Source organism: Nicotiana tabacum, chromosome 4 (assembly GCF_000715075.1).
Source record: "Nicotiana tabacum cultivar K326 chromosome 4, ASM71507v2, whole genome shotgun sequence".
Taxonomy (NCBI): Eukaryota; Viridiplantae; Streptophyta; class Magnoliopsida; order Solanales; family Solanaceae; genus Nicotiana; species Nicotiana tabacum.
Window position 1 is genome coordinate 50,506,670 of NC_134083.1, and position 12,339 is coordinate 50,519,008.

Below are 12,339 nucleotides of genomic sequence, written 5' to 3' on the forward strand. Positions count from 1 at the left end.
TTTAAGATTGTCGACAAATCAAAAGGAATGGACGATGGTGATGCAGATTTTGATTTGATGAACTATCGACAATATGATAGGATGAACGACTCGTTCGAACCTCTATCGGATATTAATGCTTCTCATGATCCACTGCATAAAGTCGCAGATGAAAATGTAACAGGTGAGGAAGCGGCTCTTGAAGGCGATGGTCAAGTATTCGAGGAAGTTCGACGTGTTGAAGAACAAGTTGAAGAGGAATGTTCCAGTGTTGATAGACTGAGCAAAGATGGATATGATGAACAGTTATCAACCGAGAATGTAGGAAGCAAGAAAGGTTCAGATAATGAAGTTGTCGATACTGAAGAACATGCGTCAAGTTGTGCTTTGGGTAATGATATTGCAAAAGGCAATGTGTGTGGCGATGGAGATCATGAAACTGTTGGTATTGAAGAACTGACATCGAGTGATTTGTGTACCACTATTGGGAAAGGCAATCCGTTTGCGGACACAATAGCTATTTGCCAAGAAATTTTAGGTGTAGAGACACAGGAAATTTTTAATATATATATATATATATATATATATATATATATATATATGTCATTGATTTCTCCCCCCTCTTTATAAATATATAGTGGAAGTTGAAAATAGTGGTGCTTCAATTGATACAACTCAAAATTCTCTGATGATGCTGCACTACATGAAGATAGAGTTGAGAAAATCCTTCCAGAGAATACTCCAATGCTCCTCGACGTTGCTGCACAATTGAATGAAGCTGGAGTTGCTGAGATCGACAAAGGTATGCAGTCTGGCGAAACCGCAGTGGAAGACAAACGTCAAGGTATTCTATAGATCACGAATTTATTATATTTGATCCAAGTATATATTTTCAGTTTAAAATTTTACATACTTTCTTTTCTTTTTTATGCTTTTTTTATGATTATTCAGAAAGACTCAATGCAGCTGAAAAAGAAATTGGTGAGCTCATTCGGCTATATGAAAAAGGAAAAATATATCTATTCACACATGTTGGCTCACAGACAGGTGTGAAGTGTGTTTGTATTATTTTTAAAATTTAGTCAATGTTATTTAGTATTTTTTTTTGTATGAAGATATAGGCGTATCTGAAGGTAATGGAAGTGGATCCGTTGGAATGCAAATACCATCTGTGTCACAATACTTAGACCAGGTAGTTATTTTCTGCAATTCGATTACAAGGTATTTTTTTGCCTAATGTGTGTTTTGTATCAGTTATATTTATGTATATATTTTCCTTGCTTTTGTAGATCTCATCTGATGCATCTCAACTTCTTCCAAATCCTAAGAGAAAGAAGATGTCCAGTTCTCCTAATATTTTGTGTGACACCAGTGATATCCCCAACTTCAAGTTATGTTCATTTTCGCTAGGCAGTACAGAAGGGACTGGTTCAGAAGGTAATTCTGATGTTGTTGTTATTGGTGAATAGAGACAAGAACATCGTGAACAACAGGGAGTTGGTCAAGTATCTGCCACCATGGATGTGGATTTTTCCCCTGCTGCTGAACCGCAGCAGTTAGTTGTGTTGGAACAGCAGGAAGAGCAAGCAAAAAGAAAACCAAATAAAATAGGAAAAAAGATTCGTATGGAGAGTATTTGGTTGAAATCTCCTTACGTTATTCCTAAACAAAAGCAAAGGGGGCAAGATTGGAAAGTAGGAAAGACTACACGAAGGTGTCCCTTCCATTATGTTAATCAAGACAGTGCATTGATGCAAAGATTTACAAACTGGTTGAAGACGGATGCTAGTGAATATAATTCCAAGCCATTCAAATTAGCTGGAAATATATTCCAAAGTCATTCTTTACCGAACTTGTGGATCCTACCTCTGATCTTTCGGATGAAATAAGTTATTAAGTTTGTTTTTTGAATTGGTTTTCAACTCTATTTCCCAAAACTTCAACTTAGTTTTGTTTTAAAGTTTTTGTACTATAATTTGGTAAACTTCAGTTTTATGCATGGTAAAACTGCTGAAGTTATTTAGCTTATTTACTAAAACTTCAGACTAAACTTGCTGAAGTTTTTGACATGCAGTCTCTAGTTTTTTTTTCTAAACTTTAAATCAAATATGCTGAAGTTTTTTAGGTTATTTTCTAACACTTCATACTGAATATGCTTAAGTTTTTATCATGCAGTTTGTAGTTTTGTAATGCGTTTTTTCTAAACTTCATACTTATACATGCTGAAATTTTTTATTTCATATATTTTCTTTTGTTGTTGTTCATTTGCAACATATTGAAGTGGGCATATATTTCTTGCGCAAAAAATATTGATATCACCTTCCAAGTTATCCAAAATCAAGATGTGCAGTAACAAATTTATTTTTTGATCTTGACTAAGTTGGCTAGTGCTCATCCTTCAGATGAACAGAAAGACAAAATTAGAATAAGGAAGGAAAAGAGAATGGAGGAGGAAAAAAAATGGAAGAGAAAAAGAGCAAATCAAAGAGGAAGAGGACTGCCAAAAACCAGGAATGTGAGGATTATGAAGAAGAAGAAGAAGAAGAAGAGAAGAAGAAGAAGAAGAAGAAGAAGAAGAAGAAGAAGAAGTGGAGATTGAGGATCTTACCGAGTTTACTTGGCTTATTGAAGAATCAAATGGTGAAAAGGTGGCCAACTATGTAAGAGGCATTGACCTTTCATGTGGTATCACATGGGCATCTGCCGAAAAAGTATTCTTTCCATTTCGACTGAAGCCAAGGTCGGTCAGAGATCTACGCATTACTTTTTTTGAATTCTGCACTTTAAAGATAAAACTATATATGTGTATGATTCCATGAGCAATACACCATATGAGCGTGCGGTTGAACATGTCCAAAATTATGCCCGGTTGATCCCATACTGTCTCAAATGCTTGGACTTTGGCACACACAATAAAATTTATGGGAAAAATCCTGTGGAAAAATTTGCAATTAACTGGATGAACACACCCCTACAGGATAACAAGTACGTGTTTGGCATATGTTTACCATGCATCTTATGTTTATTTTTTTTCTTGTGTTAACTATTCTTCAATTCTTTTTCATGTTCTTTTTGTAGTGTTGATTGTGGTATATTTGCTCTTAAGTTTCTTGATATGCGGTTGAAGCAAGAAGATGTCTTCAAATTCAATCAAAGTCATGTATTGATATTCAGGAGAGAATTGGCTGCAAATATTTGGGCTCATGGAAAGTGAAAACAAGATAGCGGTTATGAAACTCCAAAAGAGAAACTAGGATATGACTATGGAGAATATGAAGACACTCTATGTGAATTTTTTCGATAGAGAATAACTTATAAATGAAAAATATTTTTTTTTCTTTTTTTTCAAGGATGTAAGTGAAAACAAAATTGAATTTGTAAATGTACATTAATTTTTGTGAATTATGTGATGTCTGTATTTTAAATTTTTATTCTATTCACGTTAATTAGTTGTAACGACCCGGCCGATTATTTTGAGAGTAATAGCCCCGATCCCCTATTTACTATTTTCTCCGTACCTTTTTCTGCTTGGGTGACTTGCCGGGAGGTTTTATTTTTTGTTTCGGAGTGTTTTGGGATACTTAGTCCCTAAATGAAGGTTTAAGCCTTAGGAATTGGACCGTAGTTAGAACTGTATAAAAACGACTCCGGAATGGAATTCCGTCGATTTCGTTAGCTCCGTTTGGTGATTTTGGATTTAGGGGCATGTTCGGATTGTATTTTGGAGGTCCGTAGCTCATTTAGGCTTGAAATGGCGAAAGTAGAATTTTTGGAGTTTTGGGCCGGTAGTGAAATTTTTGATATCGGGGTCGGTTTCTGATTTTGGAAGTTGGAGTAGGTCCATAATGTTGAATATGACCTTTGTGCAAAATTTGGGGTCAATCGGACGTGGTTTAAATGGTTTCGGCATCAGTTGTCGAATTTGGAAGTTTCAAGTTCTTTAAATTTGAATCGGAGGATGATTTATGATTTTAGCATTGTTTGATGTGGTTTGAGGATTCGACTAAGTTCGTATGATATTTTAGGACTTGTTAGTATGTTTGGTTGAGGTCCCAGGGGTTTCGGATGGTTATCGGATCGTTTTTGAACTTGAAAGATTTTTCTAGTGTTGGTTCTGCTGTAATCGCACCTGCGCAAGGCTGCCCATAGGTGCGAGCCCGCAAGTGCGAGCAAATTGGCGCAGAAGCTGATTTTGGGCAGCCTGAGCTGGGACTGCAGGTGCGCAAAGAATTTCCGCAGGCGCACACGCGCAGGTGCGGCCCTTTATCGCAGGTGCGGAGGCAGAATAGGGGTAAGTGATTTGTGCAGATGCGAGCCTAGGCTCCACAGGTGCGAAAATACCTGGGCAGTGGTTAAAACCGAAGGGCTTCGCGATTCTTGTCATTTTGGACTTTGCAGACTCGGTTTAGGGCGATGTTTGAGAGCATTTTCGAGAGATTTCTTGAGGTAAGTCCCTTGTGCTTATTTTGATCAATAATCTTGCGTCCCCATTTATTTTTTCACCTAGTTAGTGTGTATTTAAGGTAGAATTAGGGAACTGAGACTAGGGATTTGGAAAGTTTAAATTGTTGATTTGAATGACCATTTGGTGTCAGATTTTTGTAAATTTTATATGGTAGGTCTCGTGAGTGAATGGGCTTTCGGTTTTTGTGACTTTTATCCGATTCCGAGATGTGGGCCCAGGTCTACGTTTTAGGGCGAATTTTGAAATTTTTGTTAAAGTATTGATTTAATTAATTGGATGAGTCTATTATGGTTGTATTTATGATATGTAATTGCTTTTGGCTAGATTTGGAAGTGCTTTGCCTAACTTTGTGGGGGGGGAAATCTCTGTAGGATTTGTACTATTTTTGATATATGAGTGCCGTGTACGTGAGGTGACGAGTACGTACACGGGCTAATTGTGTAAAAACCTGATTTTCTACTAAGTTATAACTTGATTTCTTTCTTATTTGAGTTTCATCAGCATGTGTAGTATCCCGCTAGATTAGAATAACATGTCTACTTGCCTTAACTGTATATGTGAACAAGGTGCAATATGTTTAGTGAATTTACCTATTTTTCCTTAACTTGTACTCAGGTTGAACTGTAGAATTTCGTGCCGTGATTATTGAATTCTATTGTTTAGCTGCATATTTACTTTGGGACTACAGAACGATATTCCGGGAGATCCCCCTGTAATGCATATTTACTTTGGGACTACATAACGGCATTTCGGAAGATCCCCCTGTACTGCATATTTACTTTGGGACTACAGAATGGTATTCCGGAAGATCCCCCTGCACGTTTACATTTGGAACTACGAGACGGTATCTCGGGAGATTCCCTGTTGTTATCTCTGTGTACTGAGCGGTTGTCTTCTATGAATTCATTCTTTGTTAAATTCCAGTCTCTTATTATACTATTATATTCTCCAGCTTTATTTAATATATACCAGTGGGCCTGACCTGACCTCATCCCTACTCTACCGAGGTTAGGCTTGGCACTTACTGGGTACCGTTGTGGTGTACTCATTCTACTCTTCTGCACATGTTTTGTGTGCAGATCCAGGTACTTCTTATCAGCCCCGTTATTAGCTAAGAGTGCTTGCTGCTGTATGGAGACTTCAAGGTATATCTGTCACGTCCGCAGACCTCGGAGTACCCCTCTATTCCTTCCTATGTCATTTACCTTCCTTACTTCTGTTATTATATTCTGGTGTATAGAGATATTAATTTCCTTCTGTAGCTTGTGACTTATGATGTTTTGGGTTTTGGGATTTTTGTGTATTTTTGAATAGTTGGTTATTGTACATGCCAGGCGGCATGGTACCCAGTTATGTTGTTACTGCTACAGTTAGTTGTTAAATTTATGTTTTCATTTCATTATTCCGCAAATGTTAGGCTTACCTAGTCATAGAGACTAGGTGCCGTCACGACGTCATATGGAGGGGAAATTTGGGTCGTGATAACTTCGTATCAGAGCTCTAGGTTCACAGGTGTCGTGAGTCACAAGCCGGTTTATTAGAGTGTCGCGGATCAGTACGGAGACGTCTGTACTTATCTTCGGGAGGCTATGGAACTGTTAGGAAAATTTCACTACTTTGATTCTTTGTCGTGCGAAAATTGTTGACTTCAAAAATTCTAAACTTATGTATTCTATTCTCTCATAGATGGTGAGGACACGTACAAGCGGATCTGATGACCAGGCACCCGCGCCCCCTGCTAGAGCCGCGAGAGGTCGGGGCCGGGGTAGAGGCCTAGGACGTCCGCGTGGTGCAGCCAAAGCACCTGCACGAGCTACTACAGAGGAGCCCCCAGTAGCTCCACCTGGAGGGCAGACATCTGAGGTACCTGTTTCTGCACTAGCCCTCCAGGAGACTCTAGCCCAGTTTCTAAGTATGTTTAGCGCCTTAGCTCAGGCTGGATTGATTCCACTTGCTCCTGCCACATCTCAGGACGGGGTATGAGCACAGACTCCCGTCGCCGGTACTCCAGAGCAACGGGTTCAGGTCGACCTGGTTCCAGAGATTGTACCAATGCAGCCGGTAGCTCCAGCTCAGCCCGAGGTTAGGGCAGCAGCTTCTGAGGTGAAGCAGCTCAGACTTGAGAGGTACAAGAAGTACCACCCACCTTCCTTCAGCGGATTGGCTACAGATGGCGCTCAGGGTTTTATGGAGGAGTGTCATCGTATTCTCGGTACTATGGGCATAGTGGAGACGAGCGGGGTTTCTTTTACTACATTCCAGCTTATAGGAGCAGCCTATCAGTGGTGGCGTGCTTATGAGTTGAGTAGTCCGGCTGAGGCAGCTTCACTTACATGGACTCAGTTTTCGGACATGTTTTTGAGAGAGTATGTCCCTCAGAGCCTCAGGGACTCATGGCACGGAGTTTAAGTAGCTGCGCCAGGGTGCTATGACTGTGTCAGAGTATGCAGTTTGCTTTAGTGATTTGGCCCGACATTCACCGGCCTTGGTTGCCACAGTTCGAGAGAAGGTTCGATGGCTTATTGAGGGACTCCACCCTAGCATCCGGATTAGTATGGCCAGGGAGATAGAAATGGATATTTCTTATCAACAGGTTGTGAGTATTGCCAGGAGATTGGAGGGCATGCTTGCCCGATATAGAGAGGAGAGAGAGGCCAATAGTTGGAATTAAAGTAGAAATATTGATATTGGCAAAGACTTATAAAACTTGTAATATTTTGATAATTATGATTTAAGCTCTTCCAGCCACCAGTGGTGTTCCAGCTCTTTCTAGGCCCCAGGAGCCTTATTATGCATCGCCAGTATCTAGTGTGCCTTCTGCACGGAGTATTCCTAGCGGCCAGTCCAGTAAACCTGGCCCGAGCCAGTCACAGCAGCCACGCCCTCCCAGAGCTTATTTTGAGTGTTGCGACACTCGCCATATGGTGAGGGATTGCCCCAGATTTAGGAGGGGTGAACCTCCACAGACTTCTCAGCCACAGTGTGCTCCACCGGGTCCTCAAGATATGATTACAGCACCAACTGCCACCCCACCTGCTCAGCCAGCCCGAGGTGGAGGTCAGGGAGGTAGAGGTCACCCTAGAGGGGGAGGGCAGGCCAGATATTATGCCCTTCCTTCTCGTACAGAGGCAGCCGCTTCTGATTCTGTCATTACAGGTATTGTTCCGGTCTTTCATAAAGATGCGTCGGTATTATTTGACCCAGGCTCTACATATTCTTATGTGTCCTCTTATTTTTCCCCATATTTGGGCGTATCTCGGGATTCTTTGAGTTCCCCTATTTATGTGTCTACTCCTGTGGGAGATTCTCTTGTTGTGGACCGCGTGTATCGGTCATGTTTGATTGCTTTTAGTGGTTTTGAGACCAGAGCTGATTTATTACTGCTCAGCGTGGTGGACTTTGATATTATTTTAGGCATGTACTAGTTGTCGCCCCATTATGCTATTCTTGATTGTCACGCTAAGACCGTGACACTGGCTATGCCAGGATTTTCGCGATTAAAGTGGAGAGGTACCTTAGAGTATACTCCCAGCAGAGTTATTGCATTTCTTAAAGCTCAACGAATGGTTGAGAAGGGGTGTGACGTGTATCTAGCTTATGTGAGAGATGTCAGTATTGATACCCCTATAGTTGAGTCAGTTCCAGTAGTGAGGGACTTTCCATACGTGTTCCCAGCTGATCTTCCGGGCATGCCGCCCGATAGAGATATTGATTTTGGCATTGATTTGTTGCCGGGCACTCAACCCATCTCTATTCCTCCATATCGTATGGATCCTCCTGGGTTAAAGGAGTTGAAGGAGAAGTTATAGGAATTGTTTGATAAGGGCTTCATTCGGCACAGGTGACACACCTTGGGATGCTCCTGTCTTATTTGTGAAGAAGAAGGATGGTTCTATACGGATGTGTCTTGATTACCACCAGTTGAACAAAGTCACAATGAAGAACATGTATTTATTACCTCGTATTGATGACTTATTTGATCAATTACAGGGTGCCAGAGTGTTTTCCAAGATTGACTTACGTTCAGGATATCATCAGTTGAAGATTTGGGAGCCAGATATCCCGAAGACTGCTTTCAGGACCAGATTTGGTCACTATGAGTTTCTTGTTATGTCTTTTGGGCTGACCAATGCCCCAGTAGCTTTTATGCACTTGATGCACAGTGTGTTCCGGCCTTAACTTAACTCATTCATCATTGTGTTTATTGACGACATTCTAGTGTACTCTCGGACTCGGGAAGATCATGAGTAGCACCTGAGGACTGCACTTCAGACCTTGAGAGAAAAGAAGTTATATGCAAAATTTTCAAAGTGTGAGTTTTGGCTAGACTTAGTGGCAATCTTGGGTCATATAGTATCGAATGAGGGGATCTAGGTGGATCCGAAGAAGATTGAAGCAGTGTAGAGTTGGCCCAGACCGTCCTCAGCTACAGATATCCAGAGTTTTCTTGGTTTGGCGGGGTATTACCGTTGATTTGTAGAGGGTTTCTTATCTATTGCAGCACATATGACCAGGCTGACCCAGAAGGGTGCTCCGTTCAGGTGGACAGGGGAATGTTAGGAGAGCTTTCAGAAGCTCAAGACAGCTTTGACTACGGACCCAGCATTGGTATTACCTACAGGTTCGAGGTCTTATACTGTATATTGTGATGCATCGCGGATCGGTCTTGGCGCGGTGTTGATGCAGGATAGTAGGGTGATTGCCTACGCATCTAGACAGTTGAAGGTGCATGAAAAGAACTATCATGTCCACGACCTTTAGTTAGAAGCTATTGTTCATGCCTTGAAGATTTGGCAGCATTATTTATACGGTGTTCCTTGTGAGATTTACACCGATCACCAGAGTTTGCAGCATATGTTCAAGCAGAAGGATCTTAATTTTCAGAGGAGATGGTTGGAGCTACTTAAGGATTATGATATCACCATTTTATACCACCCTAGGAAGGCCAATATGGTGGCCGATGCTTTGAGTCGCCGGGCAGAGAGTTTGGGGAGCTTAGCATATCTACCAGCAGCAGAGAGGCCCATAGCATTGGATGTTCAAGCCTTAGCCAACCAGTTTGTGAGATTGGATATTTCTGATCCGAGTCGAGTATTGGCTTGTGTGGTCTCTCGGTATTCTCTTTATGGCCGTATCAGGGAGCGTCAGTATGATGACCCCCATCTGCTTGTCCTTAAGGACACGGCCCAGCACGGTGATGCTAAGGAGGTCACTATTGGAGATGATGGCGCATTGAGGATGCAGGGCAGGCTTTGTGTGCCCAATGTAGATGGTTTGTGTGAGTTGATTCTCCAAGAGGCTCACAGTTCATGGTACTCTATTCATCCGAGTACCGCAAAGATGTATCAAGACTTGAGGCAGCATTACTGGTGGAGGAGAATGAAGAAGGACATAGTAGAGTATGTGGCCCGATGTCTAAATTGCCAGTAGGTGAAGTATGAGCATCAGCGGCCATGTGGGTTGCTTCAGAAGTTTGAGATTCCGGAGTGGAAATGGGAGCGGATCACTATGGACTTCGGTGTTGGTCTCCCACGGACTCAGTGGAAGTTTGATGCAGTTTGGGTGATTGTGGACAGGCTGACCAAGTCAGCTCATTTCATTCCTGTGATGACTACCTATTCTTCCGAGTAGTTGGCTCGAATTTATATCCGCGAGATCATCAAGCTTCATGGCGTACCAGTATCTATCATTTCTGACCGGGGTACGTAGTTTACATCACGATTCTGGAGAGTCGTACAGCAGGAGTTGGGTATTAGAGTGGAGCTGAGCACAGCATTTCACCCTCAGACGGACGGACAGTCCGAACGCACTATTCAGATACTGGAGGATATGCTCCGCGCTTGTGTGATAGATTTTGGGGGTGCCTGGGACCAGTTCTTGCCACTTACGGAGTTTGCTTACAATAACAGTTATCAGTCCAGCATTCAGATGGCACCGTATGAGTCTCTGTATGGTAGGCGGTGTCGGTCCCTAGTGGGTTGGTTCGAGCTCGGCGAGGCCAGATTATTGGGTACGGACTTGGTTCAGGATGCCTTGGAAAAGATTAAGGTGATTCAGGATAGACTTCGCACAGCCCAGTCCAGACAGAAGAGTTATGCGGATTGAAAGGTTCACGATATGGCATTCATGGTTGGAGAGCGAGTCTTGCTCTGGGTTTCTCTTATAAGGACGTTATGAGGTTTTGAAAGAAGGGCAAACTGAGCCCAAGGTTCATTGGTCCATTTGAGGTGTTGCGGCGAGTTGGGGAGGTTGCCTATGAGCTTGACTTGCCTCCCAGTCTAGCAGGAGTTCATCTGGTATTCCATGTTTCTATGCTCCGGAAGTATCACGGCGATCCGTCTCATGTGTTGGATTTTAGCTCAGTCCAGTTGGACAAGGATCTATCTTATGTTGAGGAGCCAGTGGCTATCTTAGACATGCAGGTCAGAAAGTTAAGGTCAAAGATCATTGTTTTTGTGAAGGTTCAGTGGAGGGGACAGCCGGTCGAGGAGGCGACTTGGGGACCGATCAGGATATGTGCAGCCGTTATCCTAATCTTTTCACCACTTCAGGTATGTATCAATTCTCGTTCGAGGACGAACGATTGTTTTAAGAGGGGGAGGATGTAACGACCCGACCGGTCATTTTGAGAGTAATAGCCCCGATCCCCTATTTACTGTTTCCCCCGTACCTTTTTCTGCTTAGGTGACTTTCCGGGAGGTTTTGTTTTTCGTTTCAGAGTGTTTTGGGACACTTAGTCCCTAAATGAAGGTTTAAGCCTTAGGAATTGGACCGTAGTTGGAACTGTGTGAAGACAACTCCGGAATGGAATTATGTCGGTTTCGTTAGCTCCGTTAGGTGATTTTGGGTGTAGGGTGTGTCCCGATTGTTCTTTGGAGGTCCGTAGCTCATTTAAGCTTGAAATGGCGAAAGTCGAATTTTTGAAGTTTTGGGCCGGTAGTAGTATTTTTGATATCGGGGTTGGTTTTCGATTTCGGAAGTTGGAGTAGGTCCGTAATGTTGAATATGTCTTATGTGAAAATTTTGGGGTCAATCAGACGTGGTTTGGTTGGTTTTGGCATTGGTTGTCGAATTTGAAAGTTTCAAGTTCTTTAAGTTTGAATCGGAGAATGATTTGTGATTTTAGCATTGTTTGATGTTGTTTGAGGATTCGACTAAGTTCGTATGGTGTTTTAGGACTTGTTGGTATGTTTGGTTGAGGTCCCGGGGGCCTCGGGTGAGTTTCGGATGGTTATCAGATCGTTTTTGGACTGGTAAGATTTTTCTGGTCCTGGTTCTGCTGTAATCGCACCTACGCAAGGCTGCCCGTAGGTGCGAGCAAATTGGCACAGAAGCGGATTTTGGGCAGCCTGAGCTGGGACCTCAGGTGCGCAAAGAATTTCCGCATGCGCGCACGCGCAGGTGCGGAGGCAGAAGGGGGGTAAGTGATTTGTGCAGATGCGCAAATTTTCCGCATAAGTGCACCCGCAGGTGCGAGCCCAGGCTCCGCAGGTGCGAAAATACCTAGACAGTGGTTAAAACCGAAGGGCTTCGCAATTTTTGTCATTTTGGACTTTGCAAACTTGGTTTAGGGCGATTTTTGAGAGCATTTTCGAGAGATTTCTTGAGGTAAGTCCCTTGTGCTTATTTTGATCAATAATCTTGCTTCCCCATTTATTTTTCCACCTAGTTAGTGTGTATTTAAGGTGGAATTTGGGAATTGAGACTAGGGATTTGGAAAGTTTGAATTGTGGATTTGAAGTACCATTTGGTGTTAGATTTTAGTAAATTTGATATGGTTAGACTCGTGAGTGAATGGGCTTTCGGATTTTGTGACTTTTACCCGATTCCTAGACGTGGGCCCCGGTCGACCTTTTAGGGCGAATTTCGGAATTTTTGTTAAAGTATTAATTTAA